A 16,676-nucleotide genomic window follows, 5' to 3' on the forward strand; every position below is an offset into this window, starting at 1 on the left:
AAAATCTACAAGTTCTAACCAACGGTGAATATTAAAATACTTGAAACAAACCTTGAACATTGAGTGACCAGCTGAGAAACCTTTCTGTTATGTGAGAATTTCCAAATATCAAGTGACTATTGGCATCTTGAGAGAAGCTAATTTCCTAAAATAGAGTCAGAGAAGTAAGAAAAGAACCTTCCTTCCTTCATTCCTTTCTGCTGGTTCTGGGGCTTGAACTCAGGGACTAGGCACTGTCCGTAAGCCTTTGAGCTACTGGCTCAAGTGCCACCAGCTTTTTCTGATAAGTTTATTGGAGATAAATGTTCACGGACGTTTCTGCCTGGGCTGGCTTTGAACTGCAATCCTCAGATCTCAGCCTCTTGAGTAGCAAGGATTACAGATATGAGCCACCGGCACCTGTTGGAAAAGGACATTTTGTGTAGGTACTACTATGTTATGAATGGGACGTAAGGATAAAACTTTTAAAAACATTTTTGGCAGTGTTGGGGGTTTAACTCAGGTCTCATGCTTGCTACACAAGCACTTTACCACTGGAGTGACAGCCCGGTCCCTTTGCATTTCCTATGCTTTCCAGATAAGAGTCCTGAGCTTCGGCCACAGCCAACAGCAGACCACGATCCTCCTCCCTCCTCCCCCTGAGCAGCTTCCGCCACAAGTGTGCACCATTACGCTTGCCTTGCTTTTGAGATAGGATCTTGCTAGCTTTTTCCCCATTGGCCTGGAATTTCAATTCTCCTGTGTCTACTTCCTAAATCGTTGAGGATTACAGGTGTGCCAGAGATAACTTAAAGTAAATCAGGTGTGAGGATGGTTGGCAGGAATTAAGACTGCGTATCAAATAGATGGAAAAGACCTCTGAGCTCCTGCACTTGACATTCATTTATTCATTTTTCCACCAGATCCAAGCTATTGACATAATATCTAGTTTTCCTTCTGTGTACCAAGGAATGTATCCTGAATCATACAACCACATTAAGGATTTAAACTGACCCATCGAGTGGCTCTTGGAACACTGGATAGGAGTGTACCGCCTTGAACAGAGGGCAGAGATCATGAGCTGTAAGTACAGCCCATTTGATCTTAGGTATGTCCTTTACTAGCAGGGCAACTTTATGTAAATCCCTTCAGACTGCTGAACTCCAGTGTTCTCTCCTGCCAGTATCGACTCCTTCATTCAGGTTCTATCAAGCAAACTCCATGCAAGAGTTTGTTGGCACAAACAAGAACTCTGAATTGGGAACTTATAATGATATAGATACGATGCCTATCCTCAAGAAAGTCAAACAGCAGTAGGGAAGACAGACACATAGCAAATATTAAAAGGGGGGTGGGCCAGTGGGAGTATAGGTGGATAGAGATTCCCATGGAAGCCCAGGAATGCCTTCGATGGAAGGAGTGGCGTGAGACAAGGCCGTCCAGAGAAGGCCCCTCCTGACTTGTGTTAGGCATTGACTGATGGCTGTCCGGGGAGACATGAAATTCAAGGCAGAGATCATGGATTCAAATGCATTTTCTTTCTTCCTGTGGCCACCAATGGACAGAGGCACTGGGTGGTTGTGATACTGGGGTTTGCCACTCATGACAATTTTTACTCTTTATCCTTTACTATTCCTTTGTGTTGCTGCTTGATGGTTACTTTGGTTTTATCCAACTTCACTCATCTTTCTTACTCAAAGAAAGGGGCTTTGAAGAGAGAATGTCACATACTTCAGGGGGATTGCCTAAAATAGCAGAGATTGCTGGACTTCTCAGGAATGCAACTACAAGGTGGTCCTGGGACATCCTGATCTGAAGCATGGAGGAGTCCTTCACTGGGGGACATGACAATAGCTTGGGGACAACACCTCCAGGGTGGAAGCAATGATGGGCTTCCGTTATTAGTGATTTTTTTTTCAAACCTGGCTTACAATTTACCGATTCGTATGCCTGTATTTTGTTCTTTTTAGTCTTCCTGATGCCAACCAAGCTTAGCGTAAGAATCTGTTACAGGAGAGTCATCTGTACCACAAAGAAACTCTCTAGTTGGGGATTTTTCTTTCCCTACAAATAATGATGTGTAGATTTTACCTTCAGTTAGTTAAGGTTCTCCAGGGTATTCTGTAGAAATGAGGAATTGGCTGGCATGATTATGGAAGCTGGGGAGTTATCAAATGAACCCTCATGCCTCCTGAATTAGAGCCGACATAGGTTGGAGGGGCCTAGAGCCTTCGTTTTAATAAAATCCCCAAGCCCTTCTGAGGCTTCATAAAGAGAGTCACTCCTGCAGGGACTGGCTGATAGAGGTGCAGAGGCTGCCGATGGAATTGTTTTTCAGAAATGAGTGACTTGGGGGCCATGATTGTGGAGGAGCAAAAGGAGGAATCGCTGGATGGAACACAGAACACAGAGGAGATGTGGAAGAGCTGTACACTCCAGCATGGTGTACCAGAGAGCCACCGAGTACGCACATATCTTATTCCATAGAGATCAGTGCCTCCCTAACAACTTTTGATGACATACTGCCTCAGTGCATCACTAAGCCAACCCTCAGGTCCAGACTTCTTTACCCTGTCCTTTGTGCTTGGTACGCTATCAAATTGAACAATTTGTCCTTATGAGGGAAATGCCTACTGTTGGCTGTCAGCATTGACTCTCTTCTGAGGAACTTTAGCATGAGTACTATGAGGGTATGAAAGCCATATGGAAAATGTGTGTGTGTGTGTGTGTGTCTGTGTGTATCTGTGTTGTGTGAATGCATGCATACATGTGTGTGCTGATGCTTCCTGTTCATTGACAAAGTTGAGCCTATTAAGAGATAACTTTATTCTTCCCTGTTTTACTTACTTTTTTACTGCTGTGACCAGAATACATGAGAACAATCTAAAATGGGTATTTCTTGTTGCTTATATTTCAGGGGTGTCCATCTGTGGTGGTAAGGAGGTTTGGAGATTGTGGTGATTTATATCAGAAAGTGGCCAAGGAAAGATGTAACTCCCAAGGCCATGCCCTGGGGTCTACTTCCTCTACCTGGGCCCTCCTACTTATTAAAACCTCCAAATAATGCCATCTTATCGTGAATTCATTAAAGGATTAATCCACTCGTTTGGTCAGAGTCCTCAGGATCTAATCCTCTCTGGAAACACCCTCATGGACACACCTAGAAGTGGCCTTTGCTAATCTCCTAAGCAAGTTTCAATCTAGTTAAGTTGGTAATCGGGGCTAGCCATTACGCTCCCTCTGACAAATTTGTTTCCAAGGCATTCTGGAACATCAATAGCAGAGTGAATAGGACACAGACTCAGTTATGCACAAGCACTAAGGGTTTGGGTTTCGAGTGTCATAGACTGAATCCAAGTGTAACCATGATCTCCGCCGCCAAGTACATTTGTGAGTGTGATAACAATAACACAACCTCAGCAGGTTATAAAACAACATTTAAAAAGAAAAGGCAAATATCTAGATAAAGTGCTGGTCGATTGCCATTGCTGAGGAGTCTTAGGTTAGCTGTCTCCAGTCCCAGTCTTCCTAAGAACCTTCTCTAACCATGATGATTTCTACGGCAGGTAGGAAAGAGCATGCGAGAGTGCATGAAATGCTTGGTTACTCAGCCTAAGGGACGTTAGTTTATTGCCCATGCAGGGTCTGTTATTGGTCCAGCAACTCTCTAGAACAGATATCTTCCACGGGGTTATTTAGTATTTGCAGTTTCGTCTCCTCCGCGGAAAGCAGGGACGTGGAGGTAGAGAGTTAAAGAGAGACAGAAGTTGCAACAGTGGCAGGGGTAGAGGAGAGAGAGGGAGAGGAGAGGAACTTGAGCGCGGTTAGGGCCATCCCTTGTTAATTTCAGCTTTACAGTGGCTTAGCCACATCTCTCCATGGGCAATTTCCGACTCCTAAACACACGGATGCAAAATGAGGGGCACTGATCACCATGGACGCCCACTGAGTTCTTTACCAGCTGGACCCACAAACTACTGCTGGGGCCCCATGGTTTCTACCTTACCTCCTCACCAGCTTCTCTCCCAGCAGGCTCTACCTTCTATTTGAAAATGTTTCCAGGATGACTTTAGTTATCCCCCCAGTGTCCTTGTCCTGATCGCGTCCTTACCTCCATGCTTTCTCTCTACCCATTCCCCTGACACACTCCGAAAACTCAGGAAGGGTCAGGGCCCTGCTGGATCCTCTCTCTGGGATGACAAGCTTTCGTGACCGAGTGATAGTCACACAGTCCCCATTTGTCACCGGCGGGTGTCTGAGCCTCACGTATTCATCATCCTTAGTCCTCAGCCATACTTCACGGTGACCTTAATAAAAATTTGAAGACCACCTAACATACGTTATCCCGCAGGTGTGTTAATTAGTCCTCTACAGGACGTCATCTCTGCTCCTGGGATTTTTTATGCTGTCATATATCTTGAGGAAAAAGGTTTAGCTACTTTTCATATAGCTCCATAAAAATATGTTTAGTTTGCTAGACTTAAAAAAAAAAAAGGAATGTGCCCTCAGAAACATCGCTCTGTATGTATAGCCAAGTAAGTATAGAATCGTATTTAAGAGAATATTATTTCTTTGGAATAAATAAGTATGTTTAAAACATTATTTGCTTTTATAAATAAAACTTAAGTTACCATCAATTTCAATCATGTTTTGTTGTATAGCTTTAGAAGATTTTAATATTTCGAAGTCTTTTCAAGATTTATATTTGAGTGCCACATTAAATATGCATGCAATATTGTCACCTCTGGCTTTTAAATTTAGCATGTCATATATCTGAAAAAAATGTGTCTGTTTGCTTGATTTGGTATGAATATTTTATGATATAGCTGAATTCTTAGCTCTCTTTTTGACCACTTTGCCTTAAAATTTCAAAACGAAACTGAATTTTATTGAAAAGGGGATAATATAATTAACCAGAGACTTGGAATTCTCAGGGGACAAGGAGCATCAGAGTGCTGATATTTGAACTCAGGGCCTATGCGTGCTGGGAAAGCGCTCTACCATTTGAACCAGGCCCCAGTCTTTGTTTTATCTTAATCCAGTTTTCGGATAGAGTTTTGCTCATTGGCTAAGTTGGAAGTCTCCCTGCCTTTACCTCTTGAGTAGCTGGAATTACAGGCATGCATCTCCACATGTAGCCAAACATTACCACTAAGACTAGGTGGACTCAAAATTATGAGTTTAAGCTAGCTGCCAGGGGCTCACACCTGTAATCCTAGCTACTCAGGAGGCTGAGATCTAAGGATCGCAGTTCAAAGCCAGCCCAGGCAGGAAAGTCTGTGAGACTCTTATATCCCATTAACCACCAAAAAGCTTGGAGTGGGGGACTGACACAAGTGGTAGAGCACTAGCCTTGAGCAAAACAGCTAAAGGTTTATGACGGAAGTGACTTCAAGCCCCAGTAATAATACAAGAGTAGGATTGTGGATTTAGTGTGTACTATATCCAAGGTGTAGTAGGATCATATAAAAGGAAAAGACTATTTTTTTCTTCTAATTCATATGAGCTTGACGTGTTTTCCTATTTTTATTTTAAATTTCTTAAGGCAAAGAAAGAACTTCCCCAGCCTGTTGATATGACCCTACTTACAGTATCCTGAGTATTTTAAACATAATGATTTCTCCAGGGCACATGGATAATTTACTGAACAAAATAAATGTAGTCTTTCTACTTTCCATTGAGAATTTAAACATATGGTTCTTATTAGCCCAAGAAGTGACACAAACAGAACCCATAATTACATCGTGAAGGGCTTAGGGCAATGTAAAGAAGGCTGACCATGCTGTATAACCTACCCCCACCCCCAAGCACCCATCAGGGACAAACATGAGGAGTTTGTGCCCTCTCCTTTGGACCCTTTCAAGAATGTATCTTCTGATGGGAAAGTATCTGACTACTGGCATTCAGTTATTCATTCTGCAAATAGTTATGGAACGCCCACTGTGAGTTCAGAACGGATCTGAGTAGGTAAATGCTTAACTAACCTGATACCTTCCTAGGCATCCGTTTAAGGACTTACGTTGGGTTTAATGGTGGTGAAGACTGTGGTATAGTTTCACCTCATTCTACCTTTCTAGTCAAGAACCTCAAGGGGAAAGGCAGCAAGCAGCCTGTGATGGAGACAAGTGCTATGCTTCGGAACCAGCAATCAGGCGAGGGGTCCAGCAGGAAACAATGATCCCAGTGTCGTCCTGCCTTAACCCATCCAATTCTACACTGATAAATATTATAATACATCTCAATCCAACTGACATTGCCATTGACTCCAAAAGCCATAAGCAAGTGTCAAAGTGACCTCATGTCTCTATGCCAACAGAGACCCACCCTGGTATATAAGATACTTTAATGATCTAATGTGTTTGTGGTAAGATGATGAAGTACACTGTGACTTTTTATGAAGTATTCAGGAGTCACTGGGCACAGAATACCAGGAAGTGGGCTTGTTAGACTTGGTTTAACGTTCCAAGGAAAATACATTTCTATAGGCCATGCAGCTGTTGCCAGGGAAGGCATTTAACATACTTCCTGTTGCTGGAGGAAGATAGTCAAGCAGCAGAAATGGGGAACTAGAAGTTGTTCATGAATTAAACCCTATTGATTGGAAGGAAAAAAAAAGGGGGGTTCATATTTGAAGGCTAGCAGAGCACCCCTAAAAGGTAGAAAACCCACAATAATTAGTTTGAACAGTTCTTGTTGTTTGTGTTTGTAGGTATCCGATCAATAAAGCGGCATTAATAATTAAAGGCCAGGATAAATATACCAATTCCAGATTAGAGCTTTGAGCACTAAATTGCTTGTGCTAAAGGCTTTTTGAAAATAGGCTCTAATCTCCCCAAATGTACTGAGAAGCTCTAATGTGACTCCTTAAGCTACGGGTCTGGCAGGAAGTCAGAGGTTTTCTGGGTGGGACAGGTAGGTAGTCAGGGCCACTGCCGGACAGGCTGTCCCAACAAGGGCCAGGTTCGACTGCTTCTCTTTTGCAGATGTGAAGGGCTCATAACAATGAGGAAAACTAGAACTTTCTGTTCATCAGAAGCTGGCTGGAAGTTTGTCATGAAAGACCGAAGCCTGGAAAGATGAAGGGGAAAAAATAAAATCTCATTAAGACATACATGACCAGCAAAATTCTGCTGGATCACTGAGCTACTGGGTGGACATGGGAGCTTGACAGCGGGAAGGACAAACCCTGCCATTAGGAAACAGATTGACTTTGGGAAAGGTTACGACTTTACCTAAGCCTGTGGGAAAAGAAGAATGGGAGACCAAACACACTCTCATTGACTTTTTAGCCTGAGAAGGTAGGAAACCATTTCAGGTCACCAAGCAGCCGTGTCCATGAGGGAAGAGCACTCTGGTTTCCACAGGCCATGGGCCTAGGGGTATTCGCTGTCCCCAAGAGCCAGTCCTGCTGAACCCCCATTTCCTGTGAAGCCGCCTGGCTGGATTTCCTGAGGGCTCTTCCCTTTGGGAAGGAAGTGACGGTGTCCACATCGGTCTGGGCACCAGCCAGGTACACCTCATACTTAAAAATAAAAGACCACACGCACCCACCGCTGCTTCATGATCTTCCCAGTCCTCCTGGCTCTGCAATTGTTGTTTAATTCTGCCATTGTCCTTTTCATTTCCGTCAGCAGAGGGTAGATCGTCTCTCCCTCTATTTCTTCTATTCACCAGATGGTTAGTGCTCCTTTACACACGTCTCAACAAATAGGATGCCTTTATTTCCTTCATTCACTTTTTAAAAATAATAATTACTTATGTATTGTCAAAGCGATGTACAGAGGGGTTACCGTTTCATATGTAAGGCCATAAGTACATTTCTTGTACTATTTGTTACCTCCTCCCTCTCTCCTTCATTCACTTCTATCTCTTTTAAATTAGTGGTCCCTAACTTTATTATGGTATTTGGTCACTTGGTTTTTCTATTAGCAGTTCATTAAATGTGAATGCCTCTAAGATCATCGATGTGATTCTCCTATATGTATCTATGTAAATTCAAAACAGTTTGGCAATCATACATAGCAGTGTTTCCTAAAGATCTTTTCCTTATTATCTATTCTCAGTGTGATGCACCTTGCAGAAAACTTCCTTGAAAGCTGTGTACAGTAATACCTCTCACAAGAGTCTCAAGACTGGAGTCTGTGATATGTTTTACTTAATTTGCCTGAAATTTCTTGGTCAGGGAATTGTTCTGGTTTTGTTCTCTCTTGTCTACTAAGATCTTATAATGGTATTTTAAGAAGTACTATGAAAGGTAATGACTTAATCCAACACCCTTATTCCATTCCAAGAAGACATCCTCCCTTCAACATTCCTGATAGAGTACCATCTGTCTCAAACTCCAGTTTGATTTATTAAGTGATACAGAGCTTGCTACCTCTCAAACAAGACTCATTCCATTGCTAGAAATAATCGTTATAGCATGGGGCCTGTAATTGTTTTGCCATTTTGCTCCCTAGGATTTTAATCCTCTGCCCACCATGGATACAGAGTATTTCATGACATTTTTGGTCCCTCCTCAGCCTTTCATGGTTTTCAACTAGCTATCTTTCCTACCCTATACCATTCCCTACTTTTTTCACTTGGACCCTTCCATTTGCTCAGACACACAGATGAAATTGCTCTATAATTTCCTAGCATGTCCCAAGTCTCCTGAAAATTTAACAAGCCAATTCTCTTCTATTGTCCCCCTTTCCAGAATTCCTGCTGGAATTCTGCCACGAAAGACCAACTCTTGGAAGGATGAAGAAAGAAAAAGATCTCATTAAGACTTGACCCGCAAATCTCTGCTGGAGCGTGCAGTCTCTGTGCCACTGGGCAGGCATTAGCACTGTTCCAGTGTCAGATTTTGCGATATTAATTTTTACTCTACGCACTGAAATAATACGGGAAGCCCTCTTTCCTCTGAATGTCATACCCTATCATTTACTTAAATAAACATTCAAGCTTTGTTTAGAAAAGAAGCATTTCAAGCCGAGTGTGGTGGTGTCTGCCTGTATTCCCACACTCAGAGACTGGGGCGGCAGGAAGAGTGCAAGTCTGAGCCTAGACTGTGCTGTACACTTAGTTCCAGGCAATCCTGGACCTATTAACTGAGACCTTGTCTCAAAATGAAACACCAAAACAAAACAACTATAAAAAAAGAATCTCAGACTGAGCATATGTCTGTTAAATTACATTATCCTTTAGAGCCTACATACTTAGTACGTAGGTTTAAATACATTGGCTTAAAAATGCATGGTCTTTATGATTCCTTTCAACTTCTGCATAACACCTTATTAGAAAAAAATCTTCCAGCATTGCTTCTTTTAATCACCTACAAGTTATCCACCTCGCTTAGATGTTGTTTCCTAGGATCTTCCAATTTATAGACTGAATTTCTAGACCATGATATTTAATTTACCCATGTTTTTTTTTTTTCTGTGTGGAGTCTTCATTCTTAGCATTGAACTGACTCTTGAGATTTCCAGTTCTGAAAGCATTGCAGATTTTACCTTGACTAGGATGATCAGGTACTGGCTGATAGTTGATTTAATCTTTGATCCTGGGCTTGGAACTGAGGTAAGGTTTTTACATATAGTGGCTTATTTTCTCACCATAGAATTCTAAAATAGTGGAAACTTAAAGACAAGGAATGGAGTCTCGTGGAGGCGAGAGAATCCCATCTGAGGTGGCCCTGTGCATAAAGAACAAGCCAGAATTGTCCAAAGCTGATGCCCTACGAACTGCTAAATGGTGCAGATGGCCGTACTGTAAACCACCAGTGTGAATTCCACAAGTGTATAGAAGGTGGTATGACATCTGTGATCATTCTGGATTCTGTATACTTCAGACAGGTGGATGAGTCAGGGGAAAGGACATATTTAGATTCAGTGTCACACCTTGTTGGTGGTTTCTAAGAGAAAATGTGAACATATCCTTGAGATTATAAGCATATCCATACTTAAGACTGTGTAGCTCCCAAAGACATTAAAATGAGCGCATGCTTATGCTGACTGACATTGCAATTGTAAATGTCACACATCCACATTTCCCCTAAGGATAATTCATAACCAAAAAGCGGGGGCCACACTTCCGTGGTGATGACAGTGGAACAGTCCTTTACAGCCAACTGCCAGCTTTTTGGTAATTCACATGCTCCATATAGATTGAAAGGTCATTTCTTATCCCCTTTCCCTAACCGTCTTTAATATTTACCAAATAGTGTCGCATTGTTGGAAATGTCACAGGCACCCTTGCATGAGGGGGTGCTTCCACGCAGTGATTCATGATGACTTAGTTCATTAAGAAAATTACAACTCATTCATTTGGGTGCTAGAACTCTTCTGTTCTCAAAGAGTTCTCTTTGATTAGAAAAGTGAATTATGTGAACTTGTTTCTGTATTGTAGGTGGCCTTTAATTAAAATGAAAAGATAATGTGTCGTAGCCTACAGGATGTATTTCCTTTCCAACGACCATTAGACATTTCCACACAGAAGTGGAGGGAAAACACAAAGCCTCTGTGAGCTGAGCTCTCTCTGTAATCACTCTGTCTCATCATGTGAGGCCCTGAAATCCATTGCTCTTTCTTCTTCCCTCTAACCTATCATCAGAGTCTGTCTATTTTGTTTTCTAAACTTGATTCCTTCTATTCCTATCTGCCCCTTCTCTATAGCGCTAGATGCCCTAGCCTAACTGGTGACTCATCAGCTGGTAACTGTAGCCATTTCTCTCCTCTTCCATGGTGTGCTTGCTGGGCTCTCTGGTCTTTCAAACTACCCAGGTACTGGAGCTGAGTGGTGTTTTATAACATACTGGCGAAAAGCTCCATATTTATCCTCAATGCATTTTGGACCAGAATTCTTACAAAATGAAAGGGGGGGGGAACCATTCTACATATGTTTGGATGTTGCAGAGATTAAAGTACTAAGGAAGTTTCTAAATTCTTTTGATCACTTTCCTTCTCATCCTTGTGTGGCTACGTATTGCAGTCTGGCTGTCGTCCGGGGCTTACTGACAGCCTTCATCCATTCTTGGGTTGAGTATCACTGAGCAGGGGAGATGGGGAAAGTGTACGCAGCAGCTCATGATACCACTGACTCTGATTCCCGTTAAAGTCACTCACTGTCTCCTTTGCACTCAGCAGATCAACCTTTACTCTCTGGGTTCGCATCCCGTCTTCGCCTCCTGGCTTACCATCATGGTCCATATGGACACTCTTTCAAATACTCAAAACACAGTGTCCGCATACACACTCTTCCTTTCATCTAGAATGTTCTTCTCTCGTCTCTCAATCTGGCTCTGTCTTCTTTTCTCCAGGTATCATCCCCTATCTCTTCCTCAGCCAGGTACTGCACCATTCTCATCCCAATATCATTGCCTGGAGCTAAAAATTTGGTGTAAGGTGGATCAAATTGCTTGACACTCACATCCAAGTGGAGGGGAAGGAAGACAAGGTCTCCACGCCCTCCGTGTGGGCTCTGTGACTGTTGTTCCAACCGAGTATGGCAGGAGCATTGTACCAGGGCCCAGATTTGGCCTTTGATATGAGATGTGTATTTCCTGATTCTTAGAATGGTGCTAGGAGAGGTCTGCCACACATACGATGAAGTCTAAGCTATCCACTTGCAAGTTCCAAGAACAGAGGAGTGTCTTGCCTGTTCACACATGCCAGAGATGGGCAAAGATGCCCCCGACAGATGCCAATCTCAGGTACCACCTGACTGCAGTCATAGAAGGAGCCGTCAGTAAGAATTGCCTGGATGATTCTATCTGCCCAGGGTCCACAGAGACAAGTGTCATTTGTTAGACAATACATTGTGCTTGTGTGCAGCAGTTGATAACGGTAAGAGTTTCCTTCCTGTGTTACTTTATGACATCCTATAACTTTGCCTGCATGGATATACATGGTAAATATTGACATCAGCTTTTGTTTGTTTGTTGGATTTTTCTCACAGAAGCAGAACCCTCCACGGGAGTTTTCATTGCAGCTGGTTTATAGGTCAAATAAAAAGATAACCATTTCCTAGCTTAAGTAAATATTTCCTTTTCTGTATGTAATAGATGTTCTAAAGATGTAGTGGTAAAGCAGTCAAGGCATCGGTGGGCTTCTAGTGGCTCATACCTGCAGTGCTCATGGCGTGGATGGTGGGGGCGGGGGGCTCGGGGGGGGGGGGTTGGGGAGCGTGGCTTCAGTTCTGCTTGGCAGGAAAGCTCATGAGATTGCTCCCCAGCGCATAGCTGGATGCAGCGGTGCGTGCGTGCAATCCCAAGCCACAGGGAACACTGAGATCAGAGGATTGCAGTTCTAGGAAAGCTCTGCGAGCTCCATCTCCAAGCAGGGAAGCTGGAGGCAGCAGCCCGTGCCTGTGATCCCAGCAATGGCGCCAGGCTGAAAGCCAGCCAGTTGAGGTTCAGGTCCATACTTCAGAGGGAAGGGAGGGACCCTGGAAAAAAACAGTGAAAACCAGGGCTGGGGCATGGATCCACGGTAGGGCAACAGCTGGACGAGTGGAAGACCTTGAGTTCAAACAATTTAGAGCATCACCCACATTCTCTCAAGTCCTGTCACTGTACAAGACTTAAGCAGCAGCAGGGGTCTGTTCCCTGCATTGCCACCATTAGTTGGAGGTGGGTGGTATTTTATGAAGATGACCATGAGAATCCCATATACTTTTCTTCCCACATACTGCTGTCCCCTCCTCTACAAGTGGGATCTGTGCTCCTTCCCCTAGAGCCTGGCTCACTCCGGATGCGCGGCTTCATGACTATCCAAAATAGGTCCCGAAGAGCAGAGAGGCCCCTTGCTCCTGACGCTGTCTTTTGGGTCATACTCCTTTCGGACTCAGAGTCAACATGCTGCAGTCTTCATAGGGAGGCCACACGAGACAAGGAAGGACACTTGGGGAACTCCAGTGACTCCGCTTTGCTCTCTGGCCCAGTGTCTCCGACCAGGCACTAGAGAGTGGCGAAGCCTTCAAGAGGCCCCGGTCCTAGCTACCTGGCTGTAAACTCACAACTCCTCAAGTGCAAAGCCACCCCTGTGTTCCTGAACCTCAGGAACGGTGAGAGATAATGACTGAGGACGGTGGTCTTAAGCACCCAGCTTTGGGGGTGATTTGTTCCCCAATAGATAACTGATCAGGTTTACACAACAGGGGAGGTATAAAGTTATAGGTCACCAAATGACTTCTAGTTCCAAGTGCTTGGGTCATCATTGTTCATGATAACTAATTATAATATGATTTAAAGTTTTCTCTGTGGGTGAGCTGGGTCAGGAAGAAAGCCAGGGGTCTCAGGTTTAGCACAGCCACCCTTTCTCCTTTGATGCTTTTTAAATGATGAGTTATACATGTGTATTGTGTTTTCATTTCCTTTTGTCCTATGTCAACACATTTCTCTAACCTCATTATTTAACAATAGCCAAGTTGAAATTAATCAGCAGAAAGACAGCCAGTTCTTGAATTGATAGCTATGAATGCGGTCTTGGGACAAGAGCCCATTACAGCACATAGATGCATCACTTTTATATTTTTATTGTGACTTTTTTCAACCACTGATTCGCAAAAGCAACCATGCACTCGAGTTAAGACAATGCAAAATTTCCTCAAAGGAGGTGGACACAGATGATAGTTTGATATTTATGAGTTATTGGAATTTAAAGAAATCTTTTTATAGTTAGCTACCATTTTTAGATTGAATTGCAAGGTTCAGTAGTTTGGCACAGCAGAAAAATTATCATCTCACCTGTAATTCTCTATTTTTATCCCCAACAGATTCAATAGTTAAGGATATATGGTATTGTACTGCTTCTACCTACTAGAAGAATCTAAGAAAAATGTAGTATATATCTGTCAGAAAACAAATGTGTGGTCTAAATGTAAACCATTAAAATATAGCCATTTGGCAAATATTGAGCTAGCCTCTAGAGATACAATAGTTTTCAAAAGACTCTGATGTGTCTACCCTCATGAAATTCATTCACATTGAAAAATAAACATTAAATAAACAGCAAAAAACATAGTTGTATTGACTAAGTGGAACAACAAAGTCTCTTTTATGATGGGTTGAAAATATATTAGAATTACCATACTTAGGGTATCATTTTGTTGTTATATATTAAAGCTGAGGACTCTTGGGTATATACCAAACTAAAATATGTATATGTCTTTACCTAGTGATTTATATTAGGATTTCCTACCAGAACTATTCATTATATCTCCACAGTGGGAAGGACATAAAAATGTCCATCAACAGTGGAATGGATTTATGATTGGTTGTCTGTTAATATAGCCACACATGACAGTATTACAGTTCTAACCAACACAGTAGTGAGTAAAAGTACTACTATATAATTAAATGTATAGGAAATCCAAAGCAGAGAGCTAATTTGTGCTATTAGAAATAAAAGGCAAGGTAGTAACCGTAAGTGGCAGTGGAAACTTCTGGATGCAAATACTGTTGTCTTTTTTTGATCTAGGAGTTATAACATGGATGTGCTCATTTTTAATGCATTTTTCTGTGCACACTACATAGTAATTAGGAAGAAATAATAATCGGCTTTCCCCTTTGGTCTGCAAGTTCAGACTGTAAACAGATACCTCTCACTATGTTGAGTCATTTGGTTATATATTTACCTTTTTTCCATGACTTTAAACTTTTTGGTTGGGGAATGAAAATTTTTATCCTTAGTCTTTATATCCCTTACTCCAGCTTCATTGTGTGACATGTTTTGAAGATCACTTCGTGGAATACCCAATAAGATGAGTGTTTTAGCATTGACTGTTTTCCAAATGGTTTCCACAATGGCATACGTTCTAAACAACCTACTTCCTGATTGGCCAGGATCCTGCTCACATGGAATGCTTTCGTTCCAAATTGACTTGCCGATGTTTTCTTTTGCAGCATTGGGCTAATAGGATAGCCACAGATATTCTGCCTGGTGGTGCTTCCATTGTGTGATAAAAGATACGCTAAGAAACGTGGACCCATCTGCTCGAGAGCAAATGAGAGGTTATGTGTGATGCCACCCCTGCCCACTGCCTGCTCACGAAGGATGTCTGTCTTTGAAAGTGGGCACCACTGTTGGGTGCTCAGCTGTCACTTCCTTCTCCCATATATTCTGAATGAGCACAATCCATCCATCAACACTTAAAGAGTTTTCAAACAGTACATTGACCTTGAATGCGGCACATTGATTTTCAGTAACGCTCTGCAAATAGGGTCGTTACTGAGTCACCCAACAGCGAATGTGATTGGGAACAGATTTCTGAAATTCCAATAGGGTGCCACCTGCTTTGGATGATGGATCAGCCTACTGTAAGCCATCAATCCTTCCTAGGGTCTTGCAAGTGGTGACACCTGTATGAAATTTATCATTATGTACGCTACCAGGCAAACGCATAACATTGCAGGCCTTTTGCTCCACGATGGGGCCTCTTGTGAAACGGTCTGTTTTTGTCTGAAGTGGCACTTATTTACTGAAATGCGTCCCTGTGAAGGGCCCCTTGTGAGGGTGACAGAGATGGAGGCACTACAGGGAATTACATCTGCAGCAAGGAGTGAGCGATAGATAAAAAGCCTGTGCCTTAAGCTGTTAGAGGTTAACGCCAGATCAATTAAGGTGATTGTTTCTTAGATTGCATTGGACAAATGTACACACACAAAGGGGACATTAGCACAGCAAGGAGAGCAGAACAAAGAGAAATTAACTGATGCTAGACTCCAAATCAAACTGGAAAATGATCTTACATTCTTGTGAAATGCTGAATTATCTTAATGACCAGTTTGTTTTCAGAGTGAAGCTTCATGTCCTTTCTTTCCTTTTGCACGAGAAACCTTAGAATAAATGCAGAGGATCTATCAAGAATGAGATAATTGCAGAAAACATGTTCATTTTACAATAATATGGATGCTTATTTTTAAGTGGCAACAATTGTCACTGAAGGAGGATCTTCTGGGTGTCAGCTGTCACTATGGGCATTTTAGGTGTCAGGCTAACTTCCTGAAAACCAGGCCCCGTAAGTCTGACTTTCTTCCCATCTTACAGATCAAGAGTGTGGGTTATCTTTAACAAATAGTGCTGGCAAAACTGGTTCAAAACATGCAACAAACTAAAACTAGATCCTTATATATCACCCTGCACCAAAATCAATTCCAAATGGATCAAAGACCTTGAAATTAAAACAGATACCCTGAAAATACTAAAGGAAGGAGTAGGAGAAACACTTGGGCTCCTTGGCACAGGACGGAACTTCCTTAACAAAGACCCAGAAATGTGACAAATCGAAGAAAGGATGGACAAATGGGACTGCATCAAACTGTAGAGCTTCTGCAGGGCAAAGGACATACCTCGCAAGATAAACAGAAAGCCCACAGATTGGGAAAAGATCTTTACCGGCCATACAACAGACAAAGGCCTCATATCTAAAATATATGCAGAACTAAAAAAATTACATTCCTCCAAAACAAAACCACAAAGAACCAATAGCCCCCTCAAAAAGTGGGCTAAAGACTTAAAAAGAGACTTCTCTGATGAGGAAATGAGAATGGCCAAGAGACATATGAAAAAGTGCTCTACATCACTGGCCATAAAAGAAATGCAAATCAAAACAACATTGAGATTCCATCTCACCCCAGTAAGAATGTCCTATATCAAGAAAACTAACAATGACAAATGTTGGAGGGGATGTGGCCAATAGGGAACCCTACTTCATTG

Source organism: Perognathus longimembris, chromosome 10 (assembly GCF_023159225.1).
Source record: "Perognathus longimembris pacificus isolate PPM17 chromosome 10, ASM2315922v1, whole genome shotgun sequence".
NCBI classification, from domain to species: Eukaryota; Metazoa; Chordata; class Mammalia; order Rodentia; family Heteromyidae; genus Perognathus; species Perognathus longimembris.